Source organism: Triticum aestivum, chromosome 6B (assembly GCF_018294505.1).
Source record: "Triticum aestivum cultivar Chinese Spring chromosome 6B, IWGSC CS RefSeq v2.1, whole genome shotgun sequence".
Classification (NCBI taxonomy): Eukaryota; Viridiplantae; Streptophyta; class Magnoliopsida; order Poales; family Poaceae; genus Triticum; species Triticum aestivum.
In genome coordinates, this window is record NC_057810.1 from 501292356 (window position 1) to 501300547 (window position 8192).

Below are 8192 nucleotides of genomic sequence, written 5' to 3' on the forward strand. Positions count from 1 at the left end.
CTTTTTTCATCCTCAAAGGTAAATATGTCATTGTTATTATCATTGTCATCTCACATGATCACTTGGGGCTGATCGTATTCGAATCTCGCTTGACCCGTTTGATCCGGCTTATGATCGTATTCGAATCTAGTCGTTAAATCTTATGATCACTAGGGGGCTTCCTATTCAAACATAGGTCGTATTTGAACCAAAGAGAACATAGCTCTCGGTACCCTTTTGATTGGCACACTGTAGAGCTCACTAGGGGGCTTCTTGATCGTATTCGAATCCTAGCTTAACCCCTTGGGAACGGTTTACTGATCGTATTCGAATCAGAAGCCTTGAATTTTTTATATTCTATTTGGTTAAGTTTTCTTTGGAAGCACCCTTTGTTTGGCTTGAGACTTTTTGAGGTTTAAAAGTACAAGTGTGGTTAATTTTAAACCCGGCTTGATTTTGGCTGGTAAGTCGCCAATAGATAAGAATCATCATACCTTTGGAACTGTTGGTTTCCAAAGTTCGGGTTATCACCCTTACTATCCGGGTCATATAATCCGGCAGTACAAATCAAAAGATCACGGGTATAAGATTATAGTTGTGTTTCAACATTATATGTTACAATAGGCTTATCTGTGATTCTTTTTCTATCTTAATATATCAAGTTATTATGACCCGCCTTGAGGTAAGCCGCCAAGGGATCTTGTGGTCTATTTTTATGTGCATGACAATTAAAAGATTTGGTCAAACATACGGAAAGCAGATGAAAAGTAAACACGGGTGAATATAACACGGCAACTTAATAGTATTAAGCACAAAAAACGTGCACGATGGCACAACCAAATCAAAGTTATTTCTATTCTATTACATGACTCCCCGAGTCCAAATGATTCATATTGTTTTTTAGCACATCACAGGTATGAGCCGCCACGGCAGATTAGCTCTCATGTTGGCCTGAAGTGTCCGTGTTAGCCCTCTCCGCTTCTTCGCCATGTTCCCTTTCCTGGAAGGTTGATGATGACCAGTCAATGTTGTTCCAAGCTTCAAATTCAGCTTCATCATCAACTAGTCCGGCCGGGTCAATTTCAGGGGCGAAGGTATGCTTACGGAGTCGGGGGATTAGGCTGATCACTTTATAATGAGGCATTGGAATTCTCCGGTTCTCTACGTCATAACCTGCCTGGTACTTGGTAAGATCCACTTCGTCAGCTATCAGGGTGGCCATGGGGCGGACCTCTTTCACACAAGCGGTAAAGTCTTCCTGTTCAAAGGAAGTATCATCCTCCTTCAGGCTTGGATAGCCAATGGCGATGTCGGCCGGGTCTAACTCCGGTAGCCAAGCTTTGGCCCAGCTTAAAGCATTCACCGCTCCGGCTCTTGCAGCTGACCGCCTTAGCTCATTGAACCGTTGGGGTAGCACAGAAAGCTTATTTAATACCTCCGACAGGAGGGTAGGCACTTCATTTGACAAAGCCACCATGGCTAAGGCACGCTGAGACCTAGTGTACAGTTGTTCCACCAATGTACAAACCGCTTTAGTTTGATCAGCATATCTTAGTTTAGACTGAACTCATGGGGCCTGCATAAACATGGACAGGTGAGTCAATTCCAATTATATGATCAATTGAAAGGTTCAATAACTCTTACAGGGCGACTTACCAAAGATCGCTGAGACCATCTGAGAGACATGGCGTTTTAAGCCGGTTAATTCACCGGTTGCTTCTTCAAGAGCCGCCTCTGCCTTCTCAGCTCGATTAATCAATGCAATTTTTTCGTCAGCCCAGTCGTTTTTCTCCATTTCAAATTCTTTCTTCAGTTTTTCTTGTTCAGAAACGCTGAATTTAAACTTGGAGTCAGCTCTTTGGGTTTCTGTCTCTTGGGCCTCAAGGCGGTTCTTCAGATCAGACACTTCTGATTCAAGTTGACTCGTGGCGGCCTATACAAATACCGGGTCAAGACTCAGGACAAACATAATGCAATATTAAGTCCCAAGCCTTTTTGCAAGCAACAACACTTGGCACTTGGGGGTTAATGTCTACCGAAGAATTTTACTTAACATGGCGGTTCATGACAATAAGTCCCAAGCATTTTGCAAGCAACAATACTTGGCACTTGGGGGCTAATGCCTATTTATGTTTAAAGGTTTCAAATGTTTTATTCAATACAACCATATGAAAGACCGGTTCAACCATACTGGTTAAGCCGCCCCTTGGGGACTATGGAGTAAGCCAGATTTCTTACATATCTTGTCCATATATGTTACTAATGTCACTAAATTTGTTTCTAAAGTTTACAGCATATTCATCATAAGCAATAGACTGGGGGCTGGCATAGTAAAGATAAGTAAGTCTAGAGAAAGGGTTGTACCTCAAATTTTTGGTGCATCTGCTTCACCATGTCAATTTCAATGTCACGGCTGCTGTGCACTTGGATCATATAGCCGGAAAAGACCTCTTCAATACTCAAGTGAGTATAGTCAGTGACATCAAGTTTGACCCTGCGGTGTTCCAGAAGCTCTTCCTTGGCGGAGCATTTGGCCAGCACGGTTGGCCTCCCCGGCTCAACAAAGCCGGTTCTGGTAATCTCAACATCAGTATTTTGAGGATCATCCATCCTGACCGGGCTAGGAGCTTCCGGATTTTCTGAGCCATCAACGGCTCGCTCAGCAGGCAGGTCAGCAATTTGAGTTGGTGTATCTTGAGCTGGTTCAGGTGGCGGCTCATGACTTCACAATTCAGGCGCGGCTATTCCAAGTACTCGCTCAGTCACGACCGTGTCTTCAGTCGGCTTGTTCTTCTTGACCCTTTTGCTGGGCTTGGCTTGTCCACTGCATAAAATCAAAAGGTTAGTGCAAATGCAATGAATTGAAATGAATACAGGACAAGCAGGTTATTATTACCCCGGTGCGGTCTTGAAAGCCGGCAGATTGGACTGCATTGAGTCGCCGGAGGAAGGGGAAGTTTCCTGGTAATCCGAGTCAGAAGAATTGAGTGGTTGACGAGTGAGACCCGCCAAAGGATAAAAGAGATTTAAATCAGAGGTGACCTCATTCCGGCACTTCTTTGGGGTGTTTGGCAAGCCGGAGGAGAGCTCCACATCCTTGTTAGTCCGGGTCTGCCTCCGGCTCTCATGAATCTGTTGCTTCAAAAGAAATCGAGGATCTTGATAAGCTAAGGGATGTGAAAATCTTACTTTCCGGGTTACTCTGCGGATTTTCGATCTTGGCAAAGGCTCGAAGTCGGAGGAAATGATAGTTACCTCTTCAGCCTTGTTAAGGCTGGCTCCTGTGTCCTCCTGCTGATAATCAGTGTCAATAAGATGATTAAAAAAGGAGCCAAGAGAGTCAAGGGCTACCTCCGACTCAGAAGAATCTTCTAGCCGAAGCAAGTCAGAGGCGGTGGCTTTCTTGCCCTTCTTCTTGGCAGCCTCTTTCCTGGCGGCTTTCTTGGCTTTCCTGGCCCTCTTTGCAGCTTCATGGTCATATTTGACCTTCCAGAATTTGTCACCCGCCTGTGAGAGTTAGCAGAGGTATGAGTATGGGAAAAACATCGAAAAACCAAAGTAATTTGTTCAGATGAACGGCTTACCTTTGGAGCTGGGTTAGCTTCGCAGAAGGTGGTTAGGCCCACCTTAACGCAATCTTCTAGGCTCTTGATCAGAAGGGATTTCGTCATATCATTGACGACATCTTCAGGCAAGTCATCAGGGCTATGCCGCAGAGGGCCATCCTTTTTGCCGGTGTGGGAGCACATTAAGCTGGGGCGGCGGCTCAATGGAATGACCCGCTAGGCGAGCCAAACCCGGATTAAGTTGATGCCAGTTAACCTGTTCCCTAGAAGATCCTTGATCTTAGCTAGCGTAGGGGCGAGTGTTTTGTGCTCGGTGGCTGTGATCTTGTCAGGAAGCTGATGGTTGGACCCAAGACGTAGAGCGCGAAACACGGGCAGAGGGTTCTCACCAGCCAGAGAGGTGTCTTGGCAATAAAACCATGTCTGATTCCAGTCTTTGGGATGACTCGGCAGGTTGGCATAAGGAAAGATTACGTCCCTACGACGTTGGATCGATACACTGCCAAGTTATAAGCTCTAGCCACTGGCGCACTCATTCTGGCGGTTCAAGTAGAATAGTTATCTGAAGAGTAAAATGTTGGGTTCTTCTCCAAGATATACTTCACTGAATACTTGGAAGTTACAGATGTTAGACACAGAATTGGGTCCAATATCTTGTGGGCGAAGGTCAAAGAAGTGCAACACATCTCTGAAGAATTTTGAGCCGGGTGGAGAGAAACCCCGGTTCATGTGATCCGTGAAAACAATAACCTCTCCTGTTTTGGGCTGAGGAAATTCCTCCTCCGGGTTAGGAGCATGATAAGACATGATTTCCTTCTCCGGCAGATAGCCAGTCTTCACAAAATCGTCAAGTGTGTTGTCTGTGACAATGGATTTGACCTAGTTGCAGGAAGTGGGTGCTTTCGGTGCCATTGTGATGAAAGCCTAAGACAAAGTAAAAGTACCAGTTCAAATTTAAGCAGGAGAGGAAAAAACATTACGGTGCATATTCAAGATGGCGACTTATGAAGGGGCCTAATGGTATAAGGACAATTATGTCAAGATTATTTAAGCCGCCATAGGCTCTATAAGCCATTAAAGATGTTTAAACCGCCATGGGTGGTCAAGGTTATCAATTGAGCATTGCCTCTTTAAAGCCGGTGATAAGAGTCGCCATGGCTAGATGGATCTAACAAGTGCAGATTTTTGCCTAAGTGTTGCATAAACAAGTTTCACAAACTGCAGCTATTATTTTGGATCAAATGGCTGCTCAGAAAAGAAAAATTTCTAGACCTAAAAACATGGTACAGAGGAGTTGTTACATTCTAATGAGGATTCTTTACAAAGAAAGAGGATCTTCTAGTGCCTAAAATGGATGCGGAACAGCTACATCATGAGATCTATGCTACTGTTGGATCAAAAGAAGCCACGACAGAAGAAACACAAAGAACTAAGATGAACTATGAACTGTACAGAGGAACTCGCTAACCCTAGCATGGATCTAAGATGCAGAAAGGGGAAAACTTACAGTGGTAGATCTGTTGCGAAGGGGCGCCTCCATTCTCTAGACGGATTCAGGTTGATGCGGCGGCCAAAGTCGACGGAGACGAAGGTACGTTGCAGCGGCGGCGGAGCTCGAGCGATAGTAGGGGGCGAGAGGAAGGAGATGAGGAAAGGGAAGAATGAAGAAGGACCTGGTTGGATCTATTTATAAGGAAGGACCACTAAAAGAGCGCGAAAAACGAGGAGGCCGAAAACATAAGTTATCCAACTACAAGGATGCCTCAATTTTCGAGATGGTCATCAAGATAAAGATCCGTTGGGATACATTGAACAAAACGTGCATTTATGGCAGGTGACGTCATGGTGGGTTACCACAAATCCAGAGGATGATGTCATGGCGGGTTACAAAAATTTCATAAGTAAAGGGCAGAAGATTTTTTCTTAAGTGTTGAAGATTGACATGAACAAGTCCAAATCAATCTGGGGCCTAATGTTGGGGATATAACTATTGGTATGACCCGCCCAGGAGGGGCCGGGTTATACCTACAAGTATTCTTGAAGCCCAAGACCAAGGTTGAAGATGGCGGCTCAGTTAAGGGCTCAAAGCCCAGAGGCAACTTAAGGCCCGTAGTGATAAACCGTCATATGTACGTGGCTTGTATTGTAAGGCAAGAATAGTTAAGAGACCGAGCCAGACACTATTTATGAGCTGGTCGGGACTCTGTGAGCCACTGGGCGTCGACCTCTGTATATAAAGGGACGACCCGGCGGCGGTTCAGGGCAAGTAAGAATAGATTGAGAGCTAGGTCAAGCGATTCCGCTCCCTAGTTATCGAGTCATAAGCAATCCCACTCAAAATTGGATGATAGGCTTTTACCTTCACCGTAAGGGGTCGAATCAGTACAAACCTCATGTACTTTGTCCCGATTAACCCCTTTAAGCTTCCAAGTTGCGATGGCTCCACGACTAAGTCCTCTCACTAGGACATCTGACGTGATAATTCCACGACAAGTACTGCTACTGTACTACTTACTAGTCGTATTTAGTGTCACATTTTAACCATAGGTTTAACTAACAAGTACGCACTTGATTCCTAATTGATATATGGCTTCATCATCATTATCAATACATCCTACGCAGGTGAGTTAGGATGCACTTGATCCCAGAAAGGTATCTATCCTTCAAACCAGAGGAGTGCTTCAAACTAACAACAGTACATAATATCCAACAAAAGAGGGTTGTGCTACAGCAGCAGAATACATGGCTCAGTCTAGATATCAGTACAAATCAAGTTGTGCATATTTGCTGTTGGCATGAACCACATTGCCGCATGTCGGGTTTGCAAAAGCCATCCATCACATGGAAGCTTGATGCCTTTCACACACTAAAGATTATCTGGCAACAAGTTGTGTCGACGAATCTCTGGACATGGTGATTCGTGAAACCCATGGTATGATGTGTAGACACACTCCCCCCTGGTGAATGGAAGTTGCATAGCACAGTAATCATCGCCGGTGATATGATCGATGATTGGTTGGATGATCGGATAATTGAGCCCGAGGAACATGGAGTGGTTGCCGAGGCTGTAAACCTGCCTCCAGTTGAATACGCCTGGGCCAATGGAGCTGGGATCTTTCTCGAACACAAAGTAGCCATAGCCATCAATGTCACGAATGCCCCAGGCATTGTACTGCATGTGGTTTGATGTAATGGTTTGGTCAATTTGGTATGTGCAAATGAGCATCAAATGACCGCCATCAGCTGAACGAGCAATAAACCACCACCCATCGGCTGGTATGATTCCAGGTCCTGGAATCATGAAGGCCAGCGCATTTCCGTCTACTGCAACAATTCAAATTGGAGACCAAAAGGACAAAAATAAACAATCATGTTCAGAGTATGTGTGGAATTAAGGTTATTGTAACAGTGACACATATCATAGACAGAGAATTGCAATGCCATGGTCATAATCATACCCCAAGTTAAAAAATAAGCCAATGGCTTTCATATTATAGCAATATGTCATGGTTCAAACATCATGTAACAATGAGAGGAAAACAGCTATGACAGATCCTACTCATATTCTACCATAGCACTTACTACTATTGTTCTCATATCAACTTTAAGCAATAACATGCGTTGTTATAAAAATCTTGGAAATGAGAGTAACATATAGCAATCGTGAGGTTATGCTCATAATATCTATTCTAACCATCATCATATGCCAATTATTCTCATATCAACTCTAACAATAACATGTGTGGTCATAAAAATCTAGGAAATGAGAGGAACATATAGCAATGATGTGGGTATAGACATACTATCTATTCTAAATTTGTAACAATGAACACACAGTTGTATTCATAAGGTAAAGATGAGATGAGATAGAACAATTACATGACGATAGATTCCACCAGTATAGGCAGCCAATCTATGCGTCGACCGCGTAAATGATGACATCATGCACTATAGTATCAGACAGAAATGTTGCCTCAACAGGATTGATGATGAGCCATAATAATGTATGGCGACCGGATTCCAGATAGACTAATCCCATGTTGAACAAGGCAATGACCTTGTAATCCATGTAGTCTTCTGATGGTGTGGGCACTTCGCAGTTTACAACTTTTAGCAAACAGAGGTCAAGCTAAAAGCTTGACGTGTCTCGTGTGTAGTAGGCAGGAGTGTCCAGCGGGCCGCGAGGCTCGATGGCAGCGGTATCCAATGATGGAAGGGTGATCTCTCGCTGGGTGTAGATATCCACGAGACGCCACGGACTACCAGATTGGTGGATGAGGACGATCCAGTTGGCCTTCATGCCCGCCCAGTAGTGGCCGCGCATGAAGGACAGGTGGACGGGTAGTGGTAGCATGTCGAGGGGCACCACGGCAACCTCCATAGGATCGTCAAGTCGGTGTCTGGGCCACCTGCGTGGATCGGGCATCAGCAAGCAGGGTGTCATGAAAAGAGCCGGCCCGTTGCAGACGAGTAGACGATACAAAGACACTGAGCATGCGGCCAGACGGACGGTGCTGAGTAGGTCCATACGATTACAGATCTGCTCCAAGAGAACATCGGAGAGGGAATTCCAATCGCGGCTCTGCGTGTCAGTCGGTTCTGCCATTGGGGTTTTCGGTGCTTGCGAGCCAGCGGGGAAGTGGATTC